This window comes from Emys orbicularis, chromosome 8, assembly GCF_028017835.1.
Source record: "Emys orbicularis isolate rEmyOrb1 chromosome 8, rEmyOrb1.hap1, whole genome shotgun sequence".
In the NCBI taxonomy this organism is placed as follows: domain Eukaryota; kingdom Metazoa; phylum Chordata; order Testudines; family Emydidae; genus Emys; species Emys orbicularis.
In genome coordinates this window covers 74,658,534-74,673,765 of record NC_088690.1, presented here as the reverse complement: position 1 = coordinate 74,673,765, position 15,232 = coordinate 74,658,534, and positions in this window count along the sequence as shown.

The following is a 15,232-nucleotide window of genomic DNA, read 5'->3' as shown; positions in this document are numbered from 1 at the left end:
TGCTGGCATGATCAGAGACAGCTGCAGTTCATCGCCGGGTAAGGGAGGTGTGTGGGTTCCGACAACAATGATGACACGTAGGGGCATGGTTGCTCTCCAAACAGCAGAGGAAACCAGGACTTTCCAGCATAAGATCAGCATTTTAATTTAATTTTAAATGAAGCTTCTTAAACATTTTGAAAACCTTGTTTACTTTACATACAACAATAGTTTAGTTATATAATATAGACTTAGAGAGAGACACCTTCTAAAAAACGTTAACATGTATTACCGGCACGTGAAACCTTAAATTAAAGTGAATAAATGAAGACTCGGCACACCACTTCTGAGCTTCATTTAAAATTAAATTAAAATGCTGATCTTACGCCGCCAGCCTGCTCAGCCCACTTCCAGCCTGGGGTTCTGTTCACCTAGGCCTGCAGCGGGCTGAGCAGGTCCTGTGGCCGGGACACCGGCTGGCAAGGGGCCGGCAGCCGGGACCCCAGACCGGGGGGGGGGGTTCAGGGGTCAGGGCAGAGGGCAGTGGGGATGTGGGAGGTTCAGGGCAGAAGGCCGGGAGTGTGGGGGGATTCAGGGGTCAGGGCAGAAGGCTGGTGGGTGTGGGGGTGCAGGGCAGAAGGCTGGATGTGTGGGGGGTTCAGGGGTAAGGGCAGAGGGCTGGGGGTGTGTGGGGGTACAGGGCAGAAGGCTGGGTGTTGGGGGGGACTCGAGGTCAGGGCAGAGGGCTGGGTGTTGGGGGCAACTCGAGGTCAGGGCAGAGGGCTGGGGTGTGTGTGGAGGTGCAGGGCAGAAGGCTGGGTGTGGGGGGGGTTCAGGGCTGAGGGGTGTGTGGAGGTGCAGGGCAGAAGGCTGGGTGTGGGGGGGGTTTCAGGGCAGAGGGCTGGGGTGTGTGTGGAGGTGCAGGGCAGAAGGCTGGGTGTGGGGGGGGTTCAGGGCAGAGGACTGGGGTGTGTGTGGAGGTGCAGGGCAGAAGGCTGGGTGTGTGGGGGGGTTCAGGGCAGAGGACTGGGGTGTGTGTGGAGGTGCAGGGCAGAAGGCTGGGTGTGTGGGGGGGTTCAGGGCAGAGGGCTGGGGTGTGTGTGGAGGTGCAGGGCAGAAGGCTGGGTGTTGGGGGTGACTCGAGGTCAGGGCAGAGGGCTGGGGTGTGTGTGGAGGTGCAGGGCAGAGGGCTCGGGTGCTCGGCTCGTGCTCCTCTTTCTGCAGCTCTCGCTTGAGTCTGCATCCTCTGGGTGCCCAGGAACATGCACACACCCGCCTCCTCCTCTCTGTGCTGCAGGTACCTGGGATCTGGAAATCACAGGTAGGATTAGCTGCCTACTACCAGCCCAGATTCAGCATGATGATCTGCCCGGGCTGGCTAGTCTTGGTCCCTCCATGGGAAATCTTGGTTCCTTCCTTAATGCTGCCTGCATATCCCCACCCGCCGTCTACATCTGCCTGGGACCCTCTTTACTGCGCTTTGGTTTCCAGGAGAGCCCTCCCAATGCTGCGGTCTTCTCACACATCTAGTCAGTGGCCACAGCCCAGCTCTGCAAAAATATTTAGGTTCATAGCATCCACTGATTTCAATGCTTATATATCTCTGAGGAGCTGGGCCCAGCCAATCCTGGCCAGATTTGGCCTCTACCCACCTCCCTTGGTAGGCTCTAAGGGACCTGAATCTTACCTCTTGGATGCACACAAAGGGCACAGACAGCCTCACTGTCCCACAACTCTGCTTCCAACTGCAGTCTCAGAATCAGAGTTTCTCTCACCTTACCCGCCATGTGCACTCTTCAGACATCACCCTCCTTCCCCTACTGTCCCCTAGGAGCCCAACAACTTAACATCACCCCATCTCTGGTGCTTTTCTTATGCAGACTGGAAGTAGCAGAAAACCCATCTCATTGCCGGCCCCACCTGTCAAATGCAGGTGGGGATCTACGGGCACCCACCTCCTGTAGAACTGCCTTGTGCCCTGTAGGCACAGCCCTATTTTAGTGTGGGAGGAGAACAGGACGTGCCCCGTTGCAGGGGTGTGCCGGGAGGAATGCTGGCTGACATGGCAGCTCCACCTCTCTTTAGCAAATGCAGCATGTATCACCCCGAGCTAGCGGTGCTGCTAGCATGGCTGCGCTCCTGAGACACATTGCGACTGACCTCTGAGCAGGGCTGAATGAAGGGAGGGCTCCTCAGCCTCACACCTGCATGCAGAGACAGCCCCGCTCTGGCCTCTACGCTGCTCACACTAACTGCACGTGTCCATGGACCCCGCTCACTGCCCTGGGCTGTAAGATCTTCCTCAGAGAGGGGGAAAGAACGCACGTAACCACAGACAATGTGACATTGTTCTTGCTAGTCAGTCAGCACTGTCTGCAACATCCTGGTGTCCCCACTGGCTGGTGATGGGCAGGACCAAAGGTCAACTAATGAATTAACCTCAGCCTTGAATTCAGTTATTTTTGTGAATTTCATGTTTGGTTTTCTAGTTTTTGCCTTTTTTCTTGTCAGCCTTGTCCACTGTCTTACTGACTCAACAAGGGTTTTTGTCTCGGAATTTCCTGATTTTATTTTTAAAGGAGTTGATTTAGATTCTAGACATTTCCCAGAGTTGTGTGTGGTTCTTTCTGACACTGTTTTAAAGCAGTAACAGTCCTGGAAAATGCATAGTGAGGAATACAGACAACTCGTAGGGAATTTCCCCGTGTATCAAACCCAGGAAGGCATTGAAGCAGAATTAGTGGGGGCTGCTTGTCGCCTCCCAGGAGATCTGGAACATGGCAGCAACAGGGCTCCGTTTCGCTAGTTGGGAGACTTAAGGAACAGAAGCACTGGTGACGTCACTCCCTGGGGAGAGACCGTAGGAGGAGACAGTGGCTCCTTTTCGCTCCCAGGGGTGGCAGCAACAAGACTCTGCTTCCTTCCTCATGTGCTGCAAGCACAGGGCCTATTAGTCCCTCTCAGAGCAATTGGTTTGTGAGGAATTGTCCTACCTGCTAGATTTCCATGGTGAAATGTTTCTGTGCAAAGGGCTTCTATACCTAAAGTTTTTTTGTAATGCCTAGAACAGCATCTGCAAACATCCTTTCATAGACAGCTTTCCACACACAAGCACACTGGCTAGACCAGTGGTCCCCAACCTTTTTCGTCTGGCAAGTGCCAGACGACGAGCCACAGAGGACCGTGGTGGTGGATGAGCATCCGCCGAAATGCCGCCAACAAGCAGCGTTATCCAGAGGCGTCGCCGCCGAAATGCCGCTGAAATTCGGAGGCATTTCAGCGGATGCTCGTCCGCCGGCCAGTACACGGGCGCATTTAGACACCCCAGCGGGCGCCATGGTGTCCGCGGGCACCGCGTTGGGGACCCCTGGGCTAGACATTTGCTGTGCAAGGATTTCTGAGCTAGAAAGGCTCAGGTGTGAGGGACTTGGGGCTAGAGCTTTCCTTCCATGCCCTGGAATATTGGGGAGGACTCCAAGCAGGTGTAGTAACTTAGGGCCAGATCCCCAAAGGTATTTTGGCTTCTAGCTTCCTTCGCTGTCAGTGGAAGTTAGGAGCCTAAATGCCTTTGGGGAATCTGGGATTTTAAAAGAAGGCCTAACGTGCCCAGCTCTTAGATTTTCATTCTGTCTGCAAACTGCTACAGCTACCTAAACCTGAACATGATACCACATCTTTCTCCTCAAGGTTCACAATGTCTGGTTGGTTGTTGAAATGAAAGATACTGGGAATCAAGGATTTTTACATTATAGAGCAAGCAAAAGTGGCCACTATAATTAAGATTGTAGAAAGGAGGGGCTTGTACAATGTTGGCTTTAGTCCTTCCTAAGGCAAGTCAGCAAGAACTGGGCACCTAACTCACTGAGGCCCCTTTGAAAGTTCCAGCCTTAATGATTTCCCTGATATTTCTGTCTTCAAATTTAATGACTGACCTTGATGAAGAACTATTTGAATTCTGAAACCTATAATGCAGGTTAATACACCTTCACAGGATATCAGGGTTGGAAGGGACCTCAGGAGGTCATCTAATCCAACCCACTGTTTAAAGCAGGACCAATCCCCAGACAGATTTTTGCCCCAGATCCCTAAATGGCCCCCTTAAGGATTGAACTCACAACCCTGGGTTTAGCAGGCCAATGCTCAAACCACTGAGCTATCCCTCCCCCCAGTGCAGCTGTTGGCCTTTGATCCTTGAGAGAGCTGTCATGGGTCCATGGTGATCAGCACCAGGTAAATGGCCTGCAGACTTTGTAAGCTTCCTAGCTGCACACACAGAGCATACCAGCTCTGCAGAATGAAGGCTGAGGGTCTTGTAAAGTCGGGGGGGGGGCTTTTACCTTCCCTGGAGGTACTACTGAGCTGTGATGCCATTCAGCAGCAGCCAACCAGCTCAGTGTCTGCAAAGCTGATCTTCTCATGGGGAAATAACTAAGGATCATACCCCCAAGGGACATAGAAGGGGGGAGTGCCCACTCCCCTGCATCATTTCCCCTCTTTAGACTCCACAGGTGCCTCTTTAGGGGGACCCCAGAGGTAGGGTTGAGCATGGTTCTGGGGCCGGGGGGGGGGTGCTTTTTGCACCCCAGTGCCTCTAGCAGGGAGATTATTGCTGACCACATCAGCCTTATCTCACCCACTGTCCCACAGTCTTGTGTGAACTCTGCCCTCTTAGGGGAATGCTGGGTGCAGGGGCTCCGGCAGGAGGTGCCAGGGAGGTGGGAAACAACACAGAGGCACAGTGCTGCTGTGCAGATGGCCTGGAGCTCCCGCAGACCTCAGGGAAGAGCAAAGGAAAATCCATGGGAGCAAACATGCAGCATTTCCTGCAGAGAGGGGAATATGGCCCTATACAGATTAGGCACTGGATGAAGCTATTCAGCTTGACCTCTGTGCTAAGCCCCCCAGGGCGTGTGAGATGAGTTTGCCAATGTTAGCCCAAACCAGTTTTCAAATAGGGGGCGCCCATATCTGAATGGCTGTTCAATGCCTGGCGAGAGTTTTCAATCACATGGCTCCCACCCATGTGTCACATTCCCCTTATGCTTTGCTGTGGATAAGCGCCCACAACCTCAGGCCCCAGGGACACTGAGAAGGAGCCAGAGCTTGAGTCAAGCCTAGAAGCTCTCTCCAACCAGATGGTGAAGGCGCTGCTGTGACTCCCCAGTCCCTTACCTACCTCACCGGGGTGCTGGGAGGATTAATTAGATGCTGTTTGGTAAACACTGTGAGATTTCCTGATGGAAGGTTATTGGGAAGGTTAAAGCTCTATTGTTCATTTGTTATCCCAGGCTTGCCCCCCCCCCCCCCCAGCTTTTCCAGTGCTCCTCATCGCAACCGATATCCCCCACAACTAGGGCAGTGCTCATGTTAATTCATGGGCCCAAAGAGTCAGAGGTGTTAATTTGACCCAGTCACTGTTCAGCACTAAACAGGGTTAAACAAGGGTCAGGGTTTGCTACCCAGAGACCCTAGCCTGCTTCGTACCATGGCAACACCCCATTAAACAGCGTGTTATTGAAGATACAGCAAAGGAGGAAAAACAGTTCAAGCATTTGAAATGTGAAGTATTAAGTCAGGCTGTCAGTGTAACCATATTCCTGGGTCCCTTCCCTTTAGCTGGAGAGTCTTTAGAAGGAAAAGCCCCTTGTTGGAGTCTCTTAGATGGTATCAGAGATGGTAATAACTGGCCTTTTGGGGAAAAGAGAAGTTAGCAGAGCTGTTGTTAAAGCCTGATCCTGCTTTCTAGAAAACAAAACAAGCCAAACACACACCAAAGGGGAGAGACGAGAACAGCGAGGGCAGAAAATGCAGCTTTTGGGGGGACAAGAAAAAGTTAATGGAGATGGGTTGGACAGTGTTTTACCCAGGAATTGAAATGGGGGGGGGGGGCGTTCTAATTTTCAGAGGGTGGGGTCAGGGCCGATGAGGGGTGAGACTGTGAGGGTGAAGGTGGGCTGTATGGCACCACAGTAAAAACTGAAAAATGCTTCATGACCATTTTATTAGATTTAACTCATGTTTTAAAATCATCACACAAATTAAAGTTGGCTACTCAAGCCTTCTATGAAGCACTACATCTACATCCTTCTTGGTTTCTTGTTATAATGTTGCACAACTCTGTTAATGAACTTCTTGAATGCAGTGCGTTCATCTTTGGTGGCTTCTCGTGTGTCCAGTACTTCCATTCCTTTGATTGATATGCTCATCAGTTCATTCAAATGATCAGGCAGACGGCGACTTCTTTCAGAACACAAAATTCTATTCAATGATGAAAAAGAATGCTCATCTGTAGCTGTTGTGACTGGGAGTAGCAAGAGATGAATTCCTACTTCTTTCATCCCAGGAAACATAGCACAAAGATCGGGTCGAGCCACTAGTGATGATAAAAAAGAAGTTGAAGTCAAATCTTCATTCATTCGTCGTATGATATTCCACTCTGTGTTCAAATTCTCTATTCTGTCCTGAGCACATGGCAGCCCCATTGCTGGTAGTGCTTCATTCCACTCAACTGTCGGTGTTTTATAGGACAGGGATCTGTAGAAGCTACATAGAGGTTGAGTAGAATCTAGAAGTCACTGTTGTAGATTTTTAAGAATCAAGTCTGTGTACTTTTTCAGTTGTCTTAACAAACACTTCTTGTCCTCTTCACTTAAGAATTCAATATAAATGCCTTCATTAGTCAACTTCTGGACTGAAGTCTTTGCTTCTTCCAGTACTTTTTCAATGGATAGCTCTCTGATTGATCCAAATGTAGCTTCTACTGCTGGACAAAGATCTACTACTGTTGTAGCAGATGCCTGGATGGTATTGTTTAATGACCCAAGTGGTTTCAACAGTAGACTTACAAGAAAGAGAATGGCAATAGTCTTCTCTGAACGTAGTAGCAAATGTAATCCACCAGCCTCACTACTTAGATCCATCCCATTTTGGTAGATACTTTCCAAAGCCAGTAATAACGGCTGGAGTAATTTTAAGACACAGCCACGGATCGCTCATGAGAAAGCCAGAGGGTTTTCCCAGGTTGGACTAATTTGAACTTCAGTCCCAGTGTATCTTCTATGTTTTCCAAGATATTCAGTCTTTTTGGACTCTTGCTGAAAAAAGAATATAATGAAAACATTAAATGTATAGCTTTTTAAATGTCTTTTGAAGAGTCTGCAGCTCGTACTAGTTGGAGTAGATGGCCTCTGTAGTGTGTATAGGAGAGTTTAGGGTTACACTTTTCTCTGAGCAAAGCTTGTACTCCACCATGTCTTCCAGAGAAGTTTGCAGCTCCATCAAATGCACAAGCAGCCATCTGTTTGGGGTCCAGTTGACAAGCATTTAACTCTTCTAAGATGTGGGTTGTCACAGATGCATTTCTAGATGTTCATGTTATAGAAGACACATCGGCTGCATCTATTGGCCTACCACTGACATCAAGATAACGTACACAATGACTTAATACTTGCCCATTTGCATCGGTGCATTCATCAGCCATGTATGCAAATTTTTTGAATGTGGTGAGAGAATTCTTCACTTTTTCAACTGTTGAGTCTTTCACTGTTGCACCACATGCTTCTAGCCAGTCAGCTGAGTTTCTTGCAGAAAGATAGTGAGCATTTGCTGGTTTTGTTCGGAACCACTGTTCAACTTCAGGATGAACAAGTGACAATGCACTTAACATTGGCCTCCAGTTTGTAGTGTGTGGTATCTACGCCACTGTAACAATGTGGTTCTGGCAGGACCCAACTGAGAGTGCCAATTCAGGACAAATCGCTTAAAACAGGGCAGTTACAGCCCTAGGCTGGGGTTTTTCCACCTCTAAGGCAAACCAAACCAGCCAGACTAAGAGGACTTTGGTCTCACCCCACTGGCTAACCACAAGTCACACAAGCAATTCCCTTAGACACTCCAGTTTCCCAGTATCACCACCAGTGCCACTCGTTATGGGGACAAATGGTTATGAAAACCAATACCCCAATAAAAGAAAAAAGGTTCTTTTGATCCCATAGGACCAAGCCCCAGACCCAGGTCAATATACAAATCAGATCTTACCCACAAATCACGCTGTTGCCAATCCTTTAGAATCTAAAATCTAAAGGTTTATTCATAAAAGGAAAAAGATATAGATGAGAGTTAGAATCGGTTAAATGGAATCAATTACATACAGTAATGGCAAAGTTCTTGCTTCAGGCTTGTAGCAGTGATAGAATAAACTGCAGGTTTAACTCAAGTCTCTGGAGTACATCCCCAGCTGGGATGGGTCCTCAGTCCTTTGTTTAGAGCTTCAGTTTGTAGCAATGTCCCTCCAGAGGTAAGAAGCAGGATTGAAGACAAGATGGAGGAGAGGCCTCAGCCTTTTTATAGTCTTTTCCAGGTGTAAGAACACCTCTTTGTCCTTACTGTGGAAAATTACAGCAAAATGGAGTCTGGAGTCACATGGGCCAGTTCCTGCATACTTTGCTGAGTTGCAAGGCATATTTGCCTTCTCTCAATGGGTCAATTGTATAGCTGATGGTCCTTAATGGGCCATCAAGCAGGCTAGGCAGAGCTAACACCAACTTGTCTGGGAAGTTTCCAAGAAGCAGAGCATAAGTTTGAAATACAGACAGTATAGAGCCAATATTCATAACTTTAACTACAAAATTGATACACACATATAGACAGCATAATCATAACCAGCAAACCATAACCTTGTCTTAGACACCTCATTTGACCCCCCCTTTATACAAGATTTGGTGCCACTACAGGACTTTGGTTGCAACCATGTTCTATATGGTCCCAGATTATATCAATAACGTCACCGGTGCCTTGAGGTGTTTTTCCCTCCTTTTTATAGCTTCAGTTCCCCTCTTGCAAAACATTTCCATCTGAGAACCAGGAGCCAAAGAGTCCATGTGGAAGGATGTTCCCTGCTGTTTTTTTCACCTGTTTGTACTTCCTTTGTTTCCCCTCCCTGCTTGATGACTCTGTTTACTGCTTACATGCAAATTAAGTAGAGCACACATTCCTTTGTTTAGGACAGCGCTGCTTGCCAGCTTCTATTTGCTCAGAGCTGTGTGGTTTGGAACATGTGTTCATAACATCACACAGGGGAATCTTGTAACTTCTCATACAGTGTTGCCACACATATTTTACCAGGACTGTACTGACCGGCAAATTATGAGTTTTCAAAGGATACAAGGCATACCTTGTACAAAGCCTAGTACCCTCATGTGTGAACACAGGGGTGTATTCTGTCACACAAACACACACAAAAGGGGAGAGACAAGACCAGCAAAGACAGAAAAATGCAGTTTCTGGCTCTGGAGTTTACTTTCACCTGCAACCTTACTGCTGGAAAAACACAGGCCATGATCAGCACCTCTGAGACCTGCCAAACTTGTACCAGTATCAGGCTGTTTAGGGCATTGCTTTGAGCTGCTTCTTTCTGGTCACAGCCTCTCAGCATCATTGCAAAATATACAGGCTTGGCTGAGTAAGGCAGACTTTGATTAAACAGAAGGCAAAAGGGGAGAGAGAGAGGAAAGTGAAGAAATAAGGTGCACATGGGTGGTGGGTATAATAGGCCAGGGAAGGCTCTGCTTTCCCTGGCTGTAGCTGCTGCTGCAGGATGCTGGGCTAGGGCTGCTCCAGCCCCGGGCCCACTGGCCCCAGGCCGGCCCGTGCTGCTGGGGCTGCTCGGGCTGGGGCTCGGGTTGGTCGGCTGGCTGGGGCTGGCCCAGGACTCTGGCGGGGGTGAAGGGGCTCAGGGTTCTGGCTGTTCCGGGGCTTCTCTGGCCACGGAAGTTGTGGGGGGAGGGTGTCTCAGGACTCCGGCCATGGGGAGGGGGGTCTTGTGCGGAAGGGGCAGGGCCACAGGGCTAGCCTCCATGAAGGGGGGGCGGGTCACCTGCCACCCATGAAGGTGGGGAAGGAAAAGGATGTGTGGGTGGATGATGTCATCCTGGTCCCTCTTACTGGCCCAGTCTAGGCAGGACAAAGGCCCAGCAGTGTTAGGGTCGATTCCAGTGTCCCAGGAGATGGTGTGTGTGGGGGGGTGAGGGGTGACAGCCATGAGGATAAAGCTCGCGCCTTTCCTTTCTCACAGCCAGCAGTTGTTGTCAGACAGCTTCTTCTGCCTTTCCCCCCACAAACGGCCTTTCTTGTGAGACCCCCCCAAAGAGGAGGGGTGGGAGGAATAGCCCATCCCCTCAGTATTTTGTTCACCAATTCGGTCTAATTGCCAAGACACCAATTTTGGTTTATTGATTTCCGGTCGCATGCTTCGCTTGTTCACCAGGCCTGACCCTTGTACAGCCCTAGTGCTAGGAGGACATTTTGTTTGGACTTATTTAGTTTTTTTATGTCTCACGTTTGCGCCTTTTTCCCAACAACAGTGATTGTTAAGAACATAAGAACATAAGAAAGGCCGTATCGGGTCAGACCAAAGGTCCATCTAGCCCAGTATCCTGTCTACCGACAGTGGCCAATGCCAGGTGCCCCAGAGGGAGTGAACCTAACAGGCAATGATCAAGTGATCTCTCTCCTGCCATCCTTCTCCACCCTCTGACAGACAGAGGCTAGGGACACCATTCCTTACCCGTCCTGGCTAATAGCCATTAATGGACTTAACCACCATGAATTTATCCAGTTCTCTTTTAAACTCTGTTATAGTCCTAGCCTTCACAACCTCCTCAGGTAAGGAGTTCCACAAGTTGACTGTGCGCTGCGTGAAGAAGAACTTCCTTTTATTTGTTTTAAACCTGCTGCCTATTAATTTCATTTGATGACCCCTAGTTCTTGTATTATGGGAATAAGTAAATAACTTTTCCTTATCCACTTTCTCCACATCACTCACGATTTTATATACCTCTATCATATCCCCCCTTAGTCTCCTCTTTTCCAAGCTGAAGAGTCCTAGCCTCTTTAATCTCTCCTCATATGGGACCCGTTCCAAACCCTTAATCATTTTAGTTGCCCTTTTCTGAACCTTTTCTAGTGCCAGTATATCTTTTTTGAGATGAGGAGACCACATCTGTACGCAGTATTCGAGATGAGGGCGTACCATCGATTTATATAAGGGCAATAATATATTCTCAGTCTTATTCTCTATCCCCTTTTTCATGATTCCTAACATCCTGTTTGCTTTTTTGACCGCCTCTGCACACTGCGTGGACATTTTCAGAGAACTATCCATGATGACTCCAAGATCTTTTTCCTGACTTGTTGTAGCTAAATTAGCCCCCATCATATTGTATGTATAGCTGGGGTTATTTTTTCCAATGTGCATTACTTTACATTTATCCACATTAAATTTCATTTGCCATTTTGTTGCCCAATCACTTAGTTTTGTGAGATCTTTTTGAAGTTCGTCACAGTCTGCTTTGGACTTAACTATCTTTAGCAGTTTAGTATCATCTGCAAACTTTGCCACCTCACTGTTTACCCCTTTCTCCAGATCATTTATGAATAAGTTGAATAGGATCGGTCCGAGGACTGACCCTTGGGGAACACCACTAGTTACCCCTCTCCATTCTGAGAATTTACCATTAATTCCTACCCTTTATTCCCTGTCTTTTAACCAGTTCTCAATCCATGAAAGGACCTTCCCTTTTATCCCATGGCAGCTTAATTTACATAAGAGCCTTTGGTGAGGAACCTTGTCAAAGGCTTTCTGGAAATCTAAGTACACTATGTCCACTGGATCCCCCTTGTCCACATGTTATAGATTAGTTGCATCTGAAGAAGTGGGGTTTTACCCACAAAAGCTTATGCCCAAATAAATCTGTTAGTCTTTAAGGTGCCTCTGGACTCCTCGTTGTTTTTGTGGATCCAGACTAACATGGCTACCCCTCTGATAATAGGTAGTGTGACGCTTTACACACTTTCACTCACTGGTCACAGGTGAGCTTGTATGTAAGCAGGGTCTGAATGAATGTTTCCCTGACAGCTAGCTGGGAGGGGAGGGGGAGAGACTTGGGTGTGTTTATGTAAATACAGTTTGCTCCTGCTCCGCTTACATATTCAGCAGAATACAGTGGTGTCAAACTGATGTTGGGTACAAATCACCTTAGTACTGAATGCAGGGGTAGTGAAATATGGTTTCCAATGCTGTAATTGCCGTAGGAATACAGGAAAGCAGGACTGTGCTTAACCTGTCCCAAATCGGGGGGGGGGGCACCCTCAGTTGAAAGAACCTCATGAAAGCAGAGGCTTGAATGTCAGAGCCCTGTGAAAATAAAAGGGGTAGGGGACAGAAGTTCTAGTATTCTAGCTAGGAGGCTGCATAACCTCTTCTTTGAGGGGTTCCACTCCAGACTAGCTTAACCTGTTCTTCCCCACTATTTGAAGACTGGAGCTAAACAGGCTTCATTAGGAGCCTCTTTTGTTATTTTAATTACTCAATCAGAGCTGAAACCAGTTGTGGAGGACTGCATTTCTGTCCTGCCTGCTAAGAGCTAAAATCACTGGCGATGGGGCAGTGTTTCTACCCAACAACCCAAAAGTCCCTTTCATATGCCTGACCCTTCTCTGCACCCTACTCACAGTTGCTGCCCTTGGTCAGTGCAGAGCCAGAGCTAAGAGGTGCATCTGCAGAGTTCAGCTTCCACACTGGGGGGGCGGAAGAGGCATCTTGTTCTGCTCACCACTCTCATTGTGCCTCTCCACCGTGGCCCTGCTGGCCACTCATCATGACTTTTTGCTCTGACCCATTCACCATCTCACTGTCAGTCACCTTCTGCCTCTCTGTTGTGACCTCTGCACATCAGTCTCTCAATGATTTTCAGCTCTTAGCAACCAGAGCAGAAATACAGACCTAGACAACTGGTTTCACTTCTAATTGACCAATTAAAATCACAAAAGAGGCTCCTAATGAAGCCTATTTAGCCCCAAACTTTGAACAGTGGTAAAAAACAGATTAAACCAGTCTGGTAAAAAAAAATCACTAGAAAGGACATTATACAACCTCCTGACCACAATGCCAGGATTCTACCCCTCTATTTTCACAAGCCTCTGACATTCGAACCCCCTGCTTTCACAAGGTTCTTCAAGTGAGGGTGCCCCCCCCCTTGGGACAGGTTAAACACAGTCCTGCTTTCCTGTATTCCTACAACAATTACAACATTGGTAACCATATTTCACTACCCCTGCATTCAGTACTAAGGTAATCTGTACCCAACACCAGTTTGACACCACTGTATTCTGCTGAATACGTAAACAGAGCAGGAGCAAACTGTATTTACATAAACACACCGAAGTCTCTTCCCCTCCCACCTAGCTGTCAGGGAAGCATTCATTCAGACCCTGCTTACATGTACATTGGTGAGCAAATTTATCGCACCAGTCCTCACGCAGCGCCACCACTGCACCTGACTCTTGACACAGCTTGTTCACTGCAAGGGGGCCCCTGCACACCTCTGCCAGTGTCCCCCATCCTAACCTGCAGCAGTCCCCATCTCCTTTGTGTAGCATGACCTAAAAAATGCTCTCTGGTCTTGTCTCTCATGTTTCTGTCTGCCTTTCCCTCAGGAGCAGAACTCTGCAGCGCAGGACCCAGGAGTGACTGTGTGACGTAAGTACCACCTTCTAGCTACTGGCAGCAGGGACCAGAGCAGAGTGTGTGTGTATGTCCATGTGCATGTGTCCATGTGTGTGTGCGCATGTTTGTGTATGGACATGTGTCAATGAGGCAGGATATAACTCTGACAGGCAGCCACACTATCTCAGGTTGTGAGTCTCGCTACTGTCACATGCTGAGCAGGCGCTGGCCTTGCAAACACCTGCGTAAGAGAGCTCCAAGGAATTCCCGGGTGCGGCAAGAAATGGAATTGCTGACGCAGTAGGCACACACCTCCCTCAGGCAGCACTGAACCCCAGTGCCCTCGGGTAGCTGAAGTGGGGTGGTGTAACGCTCTTGTGGTGGTTAAAGATGTCCTTATACTTTTCTCAGGAGTAGGAAAATCAGCCGCAGCTTCTTGGCCCAATTCCAGCTTGTGTAGTTACACTCTGTTTCTCTAGACCTGCCACTGCATTTTCAGCCAGACACAACATTCTCCATGCCCGTGTGAGGCTGCTGTATGCCATTCCAGAAGCAGCTGCAGTTCAGTGGCAAGTGAAGTGTTGGGGACGGGAGGAAGCCATAACCAAAGTTCCTGGGATCCCTCTGGCTGGAAGCCATCAGAGTTGTGCACTATAGAGCCAGAGGCTCAGTGCAGGTTGGATTCAGGCGAGGTGCCAGCAGTGGGCTGCATGTCTCTGTCCCTCTAACATCCTGTGTTCTCTTTGCTGTTGAGGCACCTGAACCATGAGATAAGGGCAGTAGGAACCACATCAGCAGCTCAGGCCAGGCCTAGCTAGGGCGGGGTGTTCTGAACAAGAATCCCAAACTACGTCACGGGGGAGGGGGGGGTTGGTTGTGATAGCAGGGGAGCGTGTGTGTGGGCTGAGATTGCCGAGGCAGACAAGGGGCTTCTCTGCCTTCACACTGTCAATCCCCGTCCTCACCATTCCCATGTGCCTTCCCCATAGCAGCCTTACAGCTGTGTTGGCATAAGAACCCAGAATACGCCTGAGCATGGCAGGGCCCAGACAGAGCACAAGCACTGGGCATACCAGCATGGCGGGTGGGATGGTCAAAGCTAAAGGAAATTACTTAGCAGACAGGAACCTCCGTTGCCTGGAGACACAACTTTATGGGGAAATCCATAGAAGTTAGGAGCCTAAATACTCTCAGGATCTGGGCCCCTGTGCCTGCCGGCCCTTCCCCTTGTGGGGGTCTTGTTCTCCTAGATCCCTGTCTCCACAGATTTCCTCCTATTGCAGGCACTCTGTGCCCACAGATTCCTAACTCTGCTGTGCATGCCATGCCCTTAGGCCTTCCCCCCAACCCTGCCCATGGGCGCCTGTGGAGCCAGCAGAGGTACTGGTGTTTGCAGCACTGAGAAAGGTAGGCTGGAGAGCTACAAGGGGTGGGGGCATTGAATTCCTCCTCCCCACATCCTGGCCTACAGAAACTTGGTGTGATTTGCAAGGCTAGGGCTCAACTGGCTCTAGGCCTTCTTGGGAAAGAGTCAAGGTTCCTGAAGGGTGTTGCCTGGGGGCTGGGGGGAGAAGTACCCTGATATGGGTCAGCAGGGGCCAGACACTAGCCTAGCTTTGCTCACCACTGTTCTCTCTGATAGAGCAGGGGCCCTGCCAACCAAAGGGCAAGACAAGAGCCAGATGAAGGTTGGCATGGGTGGCCCAGTGCCAGTAGCAAGAGGAAGCAGGATAGGTGGGAGTGATGGCC